The following is a 14,326-nucleotide window of genomic DNA, read 5'->3' as shown; positions in this document are numbered from 1 at the left end:
CATTCTATACCTGTGGTGCATTTTAGATTTGCAGTTTGCTGACACAGTGACCACCAGTATACTATATATAGCAGTACGGAAGGCCACTGCAGTACCTACCTCTGTGTCGTCATTAAGTATACTATCCATCTACATTCTATACCTGTGGTGCATTTTAGTTTTGCAGTTTGCTGACACAGTGACCACCAGTATACTATATATAATAGCAGTACGGTACGGAAGGCCACTGCTGTACCTACCTCTGTGTCGTCATTAAGTATACTATCCATCTACATTCTATACCTGTGGTGCATTTTAGTTTTGCAGTTTGCTGACACAGTGACCACCAGTATACTATATATAGCAGTACGGAAGGCTACTGCTGTACCTACCTCTGTGTCGTCATTAAGTATACTATCCATCTACATTCTATACCTGTGGTGCATTTTAGTTTTGCAGTTTGCTGACACAATGACCACCAGTATACTATATATAATAGCAGTATGGTACGGAAGGCCACTGCTGCACCTACCTCTGTGTCGTCATTAAGTATACTATCCATCTACATTCTATACCTGTGGTGCATTTTAGTTTTGCAGTTTGCTGACACAGTGACCACCAGTATACTATATATAATAGCAGTACGGTACGGAAGGCCACTGCTGTACCTACCTCTGTGTCGTCATTAAGTATTCTATCCATCTACATTCTATACCTGTGGTGCATTTTAGTTTTGCAGTTTGCTGACACAGTGACCACCAGTATACTATATATAGCAGTACGGAAGGCCACTGCTGTACCTACCTCTGTGTCGTCATTAAGTATACTATCCATCTACATTCTATACCTGTGGTGCATTTTAGTTTTGCAGTTTGCTGACACAGTGACCACCAGTATACTATATATATAATAGCAGTATGGTACGGAAGGCCACTGCTGTACCTACCTCTGTGTCGTCATTAAGTATACTATCCATCTACATTCTATACCTGTGGTGCATTTTAGTTTTGCAGTTTGCTGACACAGTGACCACCAGTATATATAGCAGTATGGTACGGAAGACCACTGCTCTACCTACCTCTGTGTCGTCAAGTATACTATCCATCCATACCTGTGGTGCATTTCAGTTGTGCGCAGTATATATAGTAGTAGGCCATTGCTATTGATACTGGCATATAATTCCACACATTAAAAAATGGAGAACAAAAATGTGGAGGTTACAATAGGGAAAGATCAAGATCCACTTCCACCTCGTGCTGAAGCTGCTGCCACTAGTCATGGCCGAGACGATGAAATGCCATCAACGTCGTCTGCCAAGGCCGATGCCCAATGTCATAGTAGAGAGCATGTAAAATCCAAAAAAACAAAAGTTCAGTAAAATGACCCAAAAATCAAAATTAAAAGCGTCTGAGGAGAAGCGTAAACTTTCCAATATGCCATTTACGACACGGAGTGGCAAGGAACGGCTGAGGCCCTGGCCTATGTTCATGGCTAGTGGTTCAGATTCACATGAGGATGGAAGCACTCATCCTCTCGCTAGAAAAATGAAAAAAGACTTAAGCTGGCAAAAGCACAGCAAAGAACTGTGCGTTCTTCTAAATCACAAATACCCAAGGAGAGTCCAATTGTGTCGGTTGCGATGCCTGACCTTCCCAACACTGGACGGGAAGAGCTTGCGCCTTCCACCATTTGCATGCCCCCTGCAAGTGCTGGAAGGAGCACCCGCAGTCCAGTTCCTGATAGTCAAATTGAAGATGTCACTGTTGAAGTACACCAGGATGAGGATATGGGTGTTGCTGGCGCTGGGGAGGAAATTGACAAGGAGGATTCTGATGGTGAGGTGGTTTGTTTAAGTCAGGCACCCGGGGAGACACCTGTTGTCCGTGGGACGAATATGGCCATTGACATGCCTGGTCAAAATACAAAAAAAATTAGCTCTTCGGTGTGGAATTATTTCAACACAAATGCGGACAACAGGTGTCAAGCCGTGTGTTGCCTTTGTCAAGCTGTAATAAGTAGGGGTAAGGACGTTAACCACCTCGGAACATCCTCCCTTATACGTCACCTGCAGCGCATTCATCATAAGTCAGTGACAAGTTCAAAAACTTTGGGTGACAGCGGAAGCAGTCCACTGACCACTAAATCCCTTCCTCTTGTAACCAAGCTCCTACAAACCACACCACCAACTCCCTCAGTGTCAATTTCCTCCTTACCCAGGATAGCCAATAGTCCTGCAGGCCATGTCACTGGCAAGTCTGACGAGTCCTCTCCTGCCTGGGATTCCTCCGATGCATCCTTGAGTGTAACGCCTACTGCTGCTGGCGCTGCTGTTGTAGCTCCTGGGAGTCGATCGTCATCCCAGAGGGGAAGTCGGAAGACCACTTGTACTACTTCCAGTAAGCAATTGACTGTCCAACAGTCCTTTGCGAGGAAGATGAAATATCACAGCAGTCATCCTGCTGCAAAGCAGATAACTCAGGCCTTGGCAGCCTGGGCGGTGAGAAATGTGGTTCCGGTATCCACCGTTAATTCAGAGCCAACTAGAGACTTGATTGAGGTACTGTGTCCCCGGTACCAAATACCATCTAGGTTCCATTTCTCTAGGCAGGCGATACCGAAAATGTACACAGACCTCAGAAAAAGACTCACCAGTGTCCTAAAAAATGCAGTTGTACCCAATGTCCACTTAACCAAGGACATGTGGACAAGTGCAGCAGGGCAGACTCAGGACTATATGACTGTGACAGCCCACTGGGTAGATGTATTGCCTCCCGCAGCAAGAACAGCAGCGGCAGCACCAGTAGCAGCATCTCGCAAACGCCAACTCGTTCCTAGGCAGGCTACGCTTTGTATCACCGCTTTCCATAAGAGGCACACAGCTGACAACCTCTTACGGGAACTGAGGAAGATCATCGCAGAATGGCTTACCCCAATTGGACTCTCCTGGGGATTTGTGACATCGGACAACGCCAGCAATATTGTGCGTGCATTACATCTGGGCAAATTCCAGCACGTCCCATGTTTTGCACATACATTGAATTTGGTGGTGCAGAATTATTTAAAAAATTACAGGGGCGTGCAAGAGATGCTGTCGGTGGCCCGAAGAATTGCGGGCCACTTTCGGCATTCAGCCACCGCGTACAGAAGACTGGAGCACCACCAAACATTCCTGAACCTGCCCTGCCATCATCTGAAGCAAGAGGTGGTAACGAGGTGGAATTCAACCCTCTATATGCTTCAGAGGATGGAGGAGCAGCAAAAGGCCATTCAAGCCTATACATCTGCCCACGATATAGGCAAAGGAGGGGGAATGCACCTGACTCAAGCGCAGTGGAGAATGATTTCAACGTTGTGCAAGGTTCTGCAACCCTTTGAACTTGCCACACGTGAAGTCAGTTCAGACACTGCCAGCCTGAGTCAGGTCATTCCCCTCATCAGGCTTTTGCAGAAGAAGCTGGAGACATTGAAGGAGGAGCTAAAACAGAGCGATTCCGCTAGGCATGTGGGACTTGTGGATGGAGCCCTTAATTCGCTTAACCAGGATTCACGGGTGGTCAATCTGTTGAAATCAGAGCACTACATTTTGGCCACCGTGCTTGATCCTAGATTTAAAACCTACGTTGTATCTCTCTTTCCTGCAGACACAAGTCTGCAGAGGTTCAAAGACCTGCTGGTGAGAAAATTGTCAAGTCAAGCGGAACGTGACCCGTCAACATCTCCTCCTTCACATTCTCCCGCAACTGGGGGTGCGAGGAAAAGGCTAAGAATTCCGAGTCCACCCGCTGGCGGTGATGCAGAGCAGTCTGGAGCGAGTGCTGACATCTGGTCCGGACTGAAGGACCTGCCAACGATTACTGACATGTCGTCTACTGTCACTGCATATGATTCTCTCACCATTGAAAGAATGGTGGAGGATTATATTAGTGACCGCATCCAAGTAGGCACGTCAGACAGTCCGTACGTATACTGGCAGGAAAAAGAGGCAATTTGGAGGCCCTTGCCCAAACTGGCTTTATTCTACCTAAGTTGCCCTCCCTCCAGTGTGTACTCCGAAAGAGTGTTTAGTGCAGCCGCTCACCTTGTCAGCAATCGGCGTACGAGGTTACTTCCAGAAAATGTGGAGAAGATGATGTTCATCAAAATTAATTATAATCAATTCCTCCGTGGAGACATTCACCAGCAGCAATTGCCTCCACAAAGTACACAGGGACCTGAGATGGTGGATTCCAGTGGGGACGAATTAATAATCTGTGAGGAGGGGGATGTACACAGTGAAAGGGGTGAGGAATTGGAGGATGATGATGAGGTGGACATCTTGCCTCTGTAGAGACAGTTTGTGCAAGGAGAGATTGATTGCTTCTTTTTTTGGTGGGGGCCCAAACCAACCAGTCATTTCAGTCACAGTCGTGTGGCAGACCCTGTCGCTGAAATTATGGGTTTCGTTAAAGTGTGCATGTCCTGTTTATATACAACATAAGAGTGGGTGGGAGGGCCCAAGGACAATTCCATCTTGCACCTCTTTTTTCTTTTCTTTTTCTTTGCATCATGTGCTGTTTGGGGACAATTTTTTTGAAGTGCCATCCTGCCTGACACTGCAGTGCCACTCCTAGATGGGCCAGGTGTTTGTGTCGGCCACTTGTGTCGCTTAGCTTAGTCACACAGCGACCTTGGTGCGCCTCTGTTTTTTCTTTGCATCATGTGCTGTTTGGGGACAATTTTTTTGAAGTGCCATCCTGCCTGACACTGCAGTGCCACTCCTAGATGGGCCAGGTGTTTGTGTCGGCCACTTGTGTCGCTTAGCTTAGTCGCACAGCGACCTTGGTGCGCCTCTTTTTTTCTTTGCATCATGTGCTGTTTGGGGACAATTTTTTTGAAGTGCCATCCTGCCTGACACTGCAGTGCCACTCCTAGATGGGCCAGGTGTTTGTGTCGGCCACTTGTGTCGCTTAGCTTAGCCATCCAGCGACCTCGGTGCAAATTTTAGGACTAAAAATAATATTGTGAGGTGTGAGGTGTTCAGAATAGACTGGAAATGAGTGGAAATTATGGTTATTGAGGTTAATAAAACTATGGGATCAAAATGACCCCCAAATTCTATGATTTAAGCTGTTTTTTAGGGTTTTTGTAAAAAACACCCAAATCCAAAACACAACCGAATCCGGAAAAAAATTTTCGGTGAAGTTTTGCCAAAACGCATCCGAATCCAAAACACGGCCGCGGAACCGAATCCAAAACCAAAACACAAAACCCGAAAAATGTCCGGTGTACATCTCTACAATGAAGTGTATTAGAAATGTTTTTCTTTCCAGGGCAGTCACAGGGGTTTGGCTAATCAGATGCAGCTGTAACATAGTATGAGCATGTTATTGGAGTAACACCGGGTGTGTTGCTGATAGTGGTTTGCTTACTTAGACAGTGAATCACTCACATTGGAGGCCATACTCAGACAGATGAGCTGCACCTAGCATAGGGCTGATGAAAGCTCAATGGTGCGATTGATGGTGACGACATTGAGTGTGGCCATCTCAGGCCTAGCATATCCAGGGTACTATAGCGGCATTAGAATAAAGTCGCAGATACAACTGCTGCAAAAGACACAAGAAAGACCATGACTGCGCCCATCTCAGAATCAGGCCCTATGAGGAGGGAGTATTCCCACAACCCCCCACCCCCTTAACAGACCCCACCCCCTCAAAAGACCCTGCCTCCAATAGGGCTGCTTCCAGATTTCCATGGCTGATTTCCAAACCCAATCTGCCCCTGCTGGGGTCCCTGCCATTTGTGGGGCAAACTTCATATGAATATGTATGCAGAGGGAGAGAGGCTGCAGCTGGAACTTTCCATGATCCTGCCACATGCTGAGAGCCATCCGAGCGGGGTGTGGTATGCGTGAACGGCAAGCAGGAGACCGCCGGTCAGCATACCGACACTGGGATCCCGGCAGCAGAATCCCAGTGGGGAGTGGACACCCATGAGTGAGAATAGGCCCCGTTGGTAGGCATCGGTCTCATGACCGCCAGTCACAGAACTACATCCCATCCGAGCACATCTTCAACCAGGAGCAGCAGCTAGGAGCACTGCGTCCTCTCACAGCAAGTTAGCACCTTGATCCATGCATTGCTGTGTCCTCATCCCCCATCCTCCCCATCACCACATAACTGCTGCCCACTAGTCCTAAGGCTTGGAGGAGACCTTCTCTTCATCACTGCAGTCAGCCACCACCAGCCATAACGGCCATCAGATGCTGCTGCTCAATGGCTTGCGTGTCCATGCCAGGAGCAGCCTAGAGCACTCCACCCTGGATGGAGCTGTGCAGCCCTCGGCAGTCATTAACGCCTTTCCCCTTAGGCATTGTGCAGTCTTCTCCAAGCTAGAGGTGGTGCATCCTACAGCTGTGAGCTGATGCCGCCCTAGGACCATCAGTACCCCCTCTCTTATCTGTCACCCAGGTCCCACTTCTCTGGATTGTCTTATCGCCTCTGTCTCCCCCCAGCAGAAAGCCCAGGCTCTCTAAAGAGGTCTCTGTGTCTGGGTTGTTTGCTGCACCTTTACAGGAGATATGACATTCCCTATAGAGAACACAGGGAAGCAGGAGTTCTGGGACTACAAGGTGGGTTCTGCGCCACTGTGCAGGTAGGACCTGCGCTGCTGATGCTGCCTTATGGGGAAGGAGGCACACAGACACATAGCGGGCACAGCCAGGGGGAGCGGTGCTGACAAGTGGTGGGGGCCCCCCTGTCTTAAGTGCCCCGGGACCTCAAAGGCTTAATCTTGCCATGGTATAATCAATTGTACATACATCTTTCTCACACATTACAATAGATGACAAATTTTCTAGGTGTCTAATTACAGTTGTGTCCCCCCTCATCGTTGCTGTAGTCGCAGCATACAGGCATCTTTGTCTTTGGGTGTTTGCCAAATGGGCAAAGGTGTACCCAAAAAGCAGGACGGTGGGGGGTATGGACACATGATCACCAAAGGACCAATTACCATAAAGTTGTCTTCGCATGGTATTCTTTGTAAGGGTTAAGATAGATACTAAGGGGGAGATGTATTAAACATTCTAAAGGAGACCAGTGAAGAAGTTGCATATTGGCATATTTATAACATTTACTTTCATCAGACCTGCAGTTCAGAATGCCTGCAATATACGGAATAATATAATGAGTGGCAGCTATTATTATACATTTTATAGCCAGTCACTCTTCATATGGAGTTGAAGGACTCGTCCCACATAGCTGTGTACATAAGAACTGTTCCTTAGAAAACTATAGGAGTTGGAAGACAAGGTTATAAACTTTTACTTCTGCGTAATTAAACAATAATTCAATAATTATTTTTGTTGCTATGTAAGACAACAACACACTGGATGCTAAAGACTAGGCCTGGCAGTGACACTAAACTACCGCCCATTTCTTGTTTCCTTGTATATTTGCACTGCCCCAGGGCAGTCAGTCTGTGCAGAGAGGGAGTGCCTCACCGCAGACCAGTCTCCTATCCCTGCAGGCATGTTCTGTGGTTCAGCCAGGCGTCACTCCAGTGACCTCTGCAGCAATCATTACCTGAGGAGTCTGATTCACATGCTGTTTCCTGTCTCAGTCCCACACATCTCTATCACTCACTTTTTTATCTTACGTGCAGCTCTGGGGATGGGTTTCCCTGTACACATAATAGAATAACATATTCAGAATGTCTTCATTTCCTATACCTAGACAGTAAAGGCCCCCATCCACTAGTCAGATTTGGGCAGTTTTCTTCAGATTTCGATACATCTGACCGTCATATCTGAAGAAAAGTGTCACATTGGATGGCTATTCAGATCCAATGCTCACTCCCGTGTCAGATATGTCTGAACTACAGATCTCTGAGGCTGCCCCAACTATTTATCTGAATCTGAAGAAATCAGGTGCACATCGGATTGTTTTTTTAACTTCAGATGTATCTGATCAGATTCATCTGAAGCGTCACTTGACTGGCATCTCCCTAGCCACTCCCACCCACCAAGAGGGAGAACAGCTGCAGCATCAGATCAATCACATGTAGCATGTGTGCATCAGATATATCTGATGCGATCTGGCACATGATATATCGCATCAGATATATCTGAAGTGAATGTAATGAAAATTAAAGCAAGGGTCTGATCCGATTCCCGGGACGCTCCCGGGAGAGTTCAAGAGAAATCTGATGCTATCTGCAGTTCAGACAAGTTTGAGTAGTGGATGGCCACCTTAAGACTTCAGGTAGTTGTAGCCATACCTTCTCCAGGCTGGGTAAGAAATCCCGGATTCAGAATCCCGATCGTCAGGATACCACAGGCATTCCCAACCACAGTCCTCAAGACACACCAACAGTGCAGGTTTTAGTGATATCCAGGCTGCAGCACAGATGGTTAAATCAAAACAACTGAGCTACTAATTAAGTCACCTGTGCTGAAGCATGGATATCACTAAAACATGCACTGTTATACCCCTTTTCCACTAGCATTTTTAAACACGGTTAAATGCGCGGGGGCGCGCATTTACCCGTGTTTTTCCCTAGTGGAAACGGGTCCCCCGGCAAATTCCCGGATCAAGTGATCCGGGAATCCTACCCTGGTAGCTAGCCGGGTTGAACACGTGTTCAACCCGTAAGCTGTCTAGTGTGAACGGTAGCCGTGTCGAGGCGACACGGCTCCCGATCACAGTGCATAGGGAGGGCGGCGCTGGGAGAACATGTGATCTCCCAGCGCCGCCCCTGCCGCGTCACTAGCGCGTCACCAACCCGGCAATTGCCGGGTTGGTGAGCGCTGTCTGCAGGGGGCTGTAGCACGGGTCGCAGCCGTGTCAGGCGACACGGCTGCGACCCGTGCTACGCTAGTGGAAAAGGGGTATTAGTGTGCCTTGAGGACCGTGGTTGGGAATGCCTGGGATACCGACAGCGGGATCCTGACTGATCATGGCAAGCATTTTAATCTTAACCCTAATCACCCCCTTCTGCAGCCTAATCCTAGCCACCCCCCCCCCCCTACAGTACACCCACAGCCTAACATACCTCCCAACTGTTACGATTTTCGCGGGACAGTCCAGTTTTTTTGGGTCTGTCCCTCCCACAGGCCACAACGTCCCGCAGTGGGGGAGGGGGGGGGGGTAGTTGAGAGGCTCCTTATCACTTGCTGCTCTGCTCAGTTCAGAGTAGAGCAGCGGTGAATAGCCACTGTGCTCATGCGCACAGCGTCTATTCCAGTGGCGTAACTAGAAATTTTTCTCCCCCAAGCCAAAAAATTCTTCGGCGCCCCCCCCCTACATGCTCCATAATTGGGAGCAAGAAAGGGATAAATATGCGTGCGCCGAAGGCGCGCGCGCCAAAAAAGGGGCGTGGTTTTGTTGGAGTGGGCGTTGTTTCGCATAAAGGGGCGTGGCATTGCAGGAAAAGACTACCTTATACCCCAGTTTTGCAACCTGCACGCCCATACGTTGGCCACCACAGGAAAGAAAAATAATCCTGATTCATGCCCCTTACATTATTTGTCATTTTTCCTCCTTATAGTAATGCCCAGTATACATTATGCCACATACTGCAATGGCCCTTAGACATTATGCCGCACACAATAATGCACGACACAATATGCACACACTGTAATGCCCCCGACACATTATGCCACACACCGTAATGTCTGTGACACATTATGCCACACACCGTAATGCCTGTGACACATTATGACAGGAATCGCAATGCCCGTTATACATTATGCTACACACTGCAATGCCCCTGATACATTATAGCACATACAATGTCTGTGACACATTATGACACACACCGCAATGTCCGTGATACATTATGCCACACACTGCAATGCCCGATACATTATAGCACATACAATGCCTGTGACACATTATGCCACACACTGCAATGACCTTGAGACATTATACCACAATGCCCGTGATATAGTATACCATACACCGTAATGCCTGTGACACATACCGCAATGCCCTGCCCGTTATACCCTATGCCACACATCGCAATGCCCGTTATGTATTATGCCACACTGCAATGACCCTGAGACATTATACCACATATCACAATGCCCGCGATATAGTATACCATACACCGTAATGCCTGTGACACATTATGACACACACCGCAATGTCCGTGATACATTATGCCACACACCGTAATGCCCATTACACATTACGTCCTACAGTAAGGCTTCTAATTACTTTTCAATTACCTGCTCGTTGTCAGGGGTTTCATGCACTGGGTGTCATGCTCGTTGCCAGGGGTTTCATGCTCTTGGTTCCATGCACGGTGCCAGGGGTTTTCATGCTCAGGGTGTCATGCTCGTTGCCAGGGGTTTCATGAACTGGGTGTCATGCTCGTTGCTAGGAGGTAGTCCTTGTTGCTAGGGCTGTGCTCCCAGTGCCACATATGTCCCCAGTGCCAGATATTCCCCCCCAGTGCCATATATGCCCCAGTGCCAGATATCCCCCCCCCGTGCCAGATATTCCCCCAGTGCCAGATATTCCCCCCAGTGCCATATATGCCCCAGTGCCAGATATCCCCCCCCCCCAGTGCCATATATGCCCCCAGTGCCAGATATTCCCCCCAGTGCCATATATGCCCCCCGTGCCATATATGCCCCCAGTGCCAGATATTCCCCCCAGTGCCATATATGCCCCAGTGCCAGATATCCCCCCCCCAGTGCCAGATATGCCCCCCCCAGTGCCAGATATGCCCCCAGTGCCAGATATGCCCCCAGTGCCAGATATTCCCCCCAGTGCCAGATATTCCTCCCCCCCGTGCCATATATGCCCCCAGTGCCAGATATTTACCCCCCCCCCCCCGTCGCTTTTTGGAGGGACACGGAGGGCACACAGCTCGTCTCTCCTGTGTCCCTCCTGCTGCATCATCTCCGGCGGCCGCGGGTCTAATAGGGGGAAGTGCCGGTTCGTGAGCCAATTAGAGCTCACGGACGGCACTTCCCCCTATTAGACCCGCGGCCGCCGGAGATGATGCAGCAGGAGGGACACAGGGAGGCGCGCTGTGTGCCCTCCGTGTCCCTCCAACAAGCGGCGGAGGGAAGGAGACTGCAGACTGACATGCGGATGCTCGTCCGCATGTCAGTCTGCTGTAAATCAGTGGCGCCCCCGCAGCCCCTCGCCCCCAAGCCACCGCGAGGACTGCGGGGGCAGCAGTTACGCCACTGGTCTATTCCAGTGAGGCAGAGGGACTGGGGGCATGGCCAGCAGCTCACAGAGCACTGCCCATGCCCCCACTGTGACAAAAATTGGAGGCGTGGCTCGTGATCGCGTCATTGACGCGAGGCCATGCCTCTTCAATAGGCCACACACCCTTTTCTGTCCCTCCTTGAGAAATACGAAAGTTGGGAGGTATGGCCTAACCACTCCCTCCTGCATCCTAACCCTAACCCCCCCCCCTACACACACAGCCTAACTCTTCCTCTGGTGTGGTATGGCTGGGGAGGGGTGAGTATTCCTACTCTATGGGTGTCATGGACACCCACGAGTGGAAAAAGTCCCCGTTGGTCGGCATGCCGACCATCGGGATAGCGAGGGGGCGGGATGTTGGTGGAGGTCATGTGACCGTCGGTCTCCCGACCACCGGTCAAATGAATATCACCCTAACCCCGGCACTTACTGACCGCTTCCCCCTTCTCCATATCACAAAAGGTAGCAAATAATAGAGTCCGTGGAAAATATTCAATTCAGCACAAGGCCCGTAGATATTACTGTATAGACATTGCTTATGTTTGCTGGTACCTGTACCTCCACTTCAAACTCAGGGGCAGATGTACTAAGCCTTGGAGCATAGGCATATCTATAACGGGTGCAGGGTGTGCGGTGCACACAGGCCCCTGGAATCAGTGGGACCCACATTGAACACCTTGTACGGGTATACTTACTGTTCCGAAGTCCCACGGCAAGGGCTGGCTCTAGGCACGTTCGACACGTGCAGCCGCGCAGGGCGCCACCCTCAATGGGGCACACCAATTTTAAGCCTCTATTGTTTCCCAGTTGCCCTGCTGCAGCTACTCGTGGTGGTCACCGGTGGACAGGGGTTAAAGTGGGCCAGAACGGGGCGGAACCGCATCCTGTTCCGCCTCCACCAGCCCACTTTACCCGGCCGCAGGACTTTGTACAGGCAGTACTGACTGCTTATTCCCCGCTCTACACTGTGCTGCACAGTGCTGCCCTCCCACACTGACAGAGAGGGTGGGCGGTGAAAGGCAGTATCCTACCCCAGCCAGTCCCTCCCACAGCAAAGGCTCTTGCAGTGGGATTAAGTTGATGGACGGCAATGCAGGAATGCCGTTATTCCGCATTCGTCTATCGTGCGAGGACTGGTGGAGCAGGCGTCATGAGTGAAAAAAGTAAGTTAGAGGAAGGCACGCTGGATAGGGAGGGGGAGAGGAGTGGCGGCACACGATGGAAGACGTTCTGGTTGAGGGGGCACATGGAAGCCACGCTGGATGGTGGGGCGGTTGGCACATGAAGGCAGGAATGCTGGATGGGGCTTCACATTAGGGAAGACACTATGGATGGAGGTGTGGCACAAGAGGGTAGTCACACTAGATGAGAGGGGACATGTGAAGAAGATACACTGTATGGTAGGTCACATTAGGGAAGACACTGCATGAGAAATACACATAAGGGATAAGCGGTGTCAGGGAGAGAAGCTGTGTGAGAGGGATAAGTGGTGTTGGGGAGAAGCTGTGTGAGAGATAAGTGGTGTCAGGGAGAGAAGCTGTGTGAGGGATAAGTGGTGTCAGGGGGAGAAGCTGTGTCATGGGGAGAAGCTATGTGAGGGATAAGCGGTGTCAGGGGGAGAAGCTGTGTGAGGGATAAGCGGTGTCAGGGGGAGAAGCTGTGTGAGGGATAAGCGGTGTCAGGGGGAGAAGCTGTGTGAGGGATAAGTGGTGTCAGGGGGAGAAGCTATGTGAGGGACAAGTGGTGTCAAGGGGAGAAGCTGTGTGAGGGATAAGCGTTGTCAGGGGGAGAAGCTGTGTGAGGGATAAGCGGTGTCAGGGGGGAGAAGCTGTGTGAGGGATAAGCGGTGTCAGGGGGAGAAGCTGTGTGAGGGATAAGCGCCAGCAGTGGACTGATCTGGATGACAAGGCTGAACCTGACCAGGGAAACTGGCCAGTTCTCCCATAGCCCCATCTTCTCTGTCTTGTTCAAGTCAAATTACTTTCTAACAAATATTTAAAATGCCAGCTCTAATATATACTGCGGACGCCAGGCGCATCTTATTACCATGTGCTATGAATGTGCGCTGTACATCGCAAAACACTACATCCCATAAGAGAAAACAATACACCCACACATTGTCTGAGTTCCAAAGCTCATTGATGTATATATTTGTTATTAAAAGGATACGTATACAATATAGCATATGTACAGTATATATATATATATTACATGGTTACAATTTACACAGTAAGCAGTTATTACAAACTAATTCATTACAGACACGGCCAGCATACAATTACCCTCTCTCTCAATGCATTTTATGCACTAATCGCTCCAGTTCTTCAATCTTTACCTCTGCCTCAACATCAGCTAACAGCAGCAGAGTATCACCAACACACCATCTTGCTCCGGACGCAGGAGAGTAATAGAACAGGAAACTCTTCTGTGTGGGATCAGCTATACTCTGAGTCTGTTGGGGGTGTACAAATCTCTTGTTATTGGTCTAGGGGAAGGAACTTTCTCATTCATGATGATTCATTGGTCAGTGTGAGGGCTTTTGTTCAAGGTTGCTGGTCTCTGGTTTCCTGTCCATCACATGCTCCTTTGAATATATTCTTTTGCTCCAGTAAAAGTGACTTCATATTCCTACATTTAATCATATCTACTCACTGCAATGTGCTACAACCTAACCACAGGCACCAAATTGACACACACATTCTCCTGATCATCCTGACACCATGTGTGACATGCCCATCTTGCTCCGCTCCAACAATACACATACATGACGTTATATTCCATTATATAATTTGAAACCTTATGATGTCTGGTGCTTGATATGTTTAAATTTATGTGCTGTATGAAATATGTGTTGAATATATATTTGTGGCATGACTGTGTAAATGCGTATGTTACTTTATATTGCTGTGCTCGCTGTGCGTATTTGCAAGCATAGCGACCCATAATGTGTGGGGTTTGTATGTTCTCTCTATGTAATATTTTTGACTTCGACAGTCCACCCTTTGGCAGTAAACAATAACTGCCATAAATTATCAACATAAGAAAAAATATTTCAAACAATAATCGGTGACCTAGACACACGTATGTATTCATTTCGCAAATCAGACACTTGACTATATTTGGGGAAGACAGGGAGGAGGACG

The sequence above is a fragment of the Pseudophryne corroboree genome, chromosome 9 (genome assembly GCF_028390025.1).
Source record: "Pseudophryne corroboree isolate aPseCor3 chromosome 9, aPseCor3.hap2, whole genome shotgun sequence".
Lineage (NCBI taxonomy): Eukaryota > Metazoa > Chordata > Amphibia > Anura > Myobatrachidae > Pseudophryne > Pseudophryne corroboree.
Note: the sequence above shows the minus strand (reverse complement) of the source record.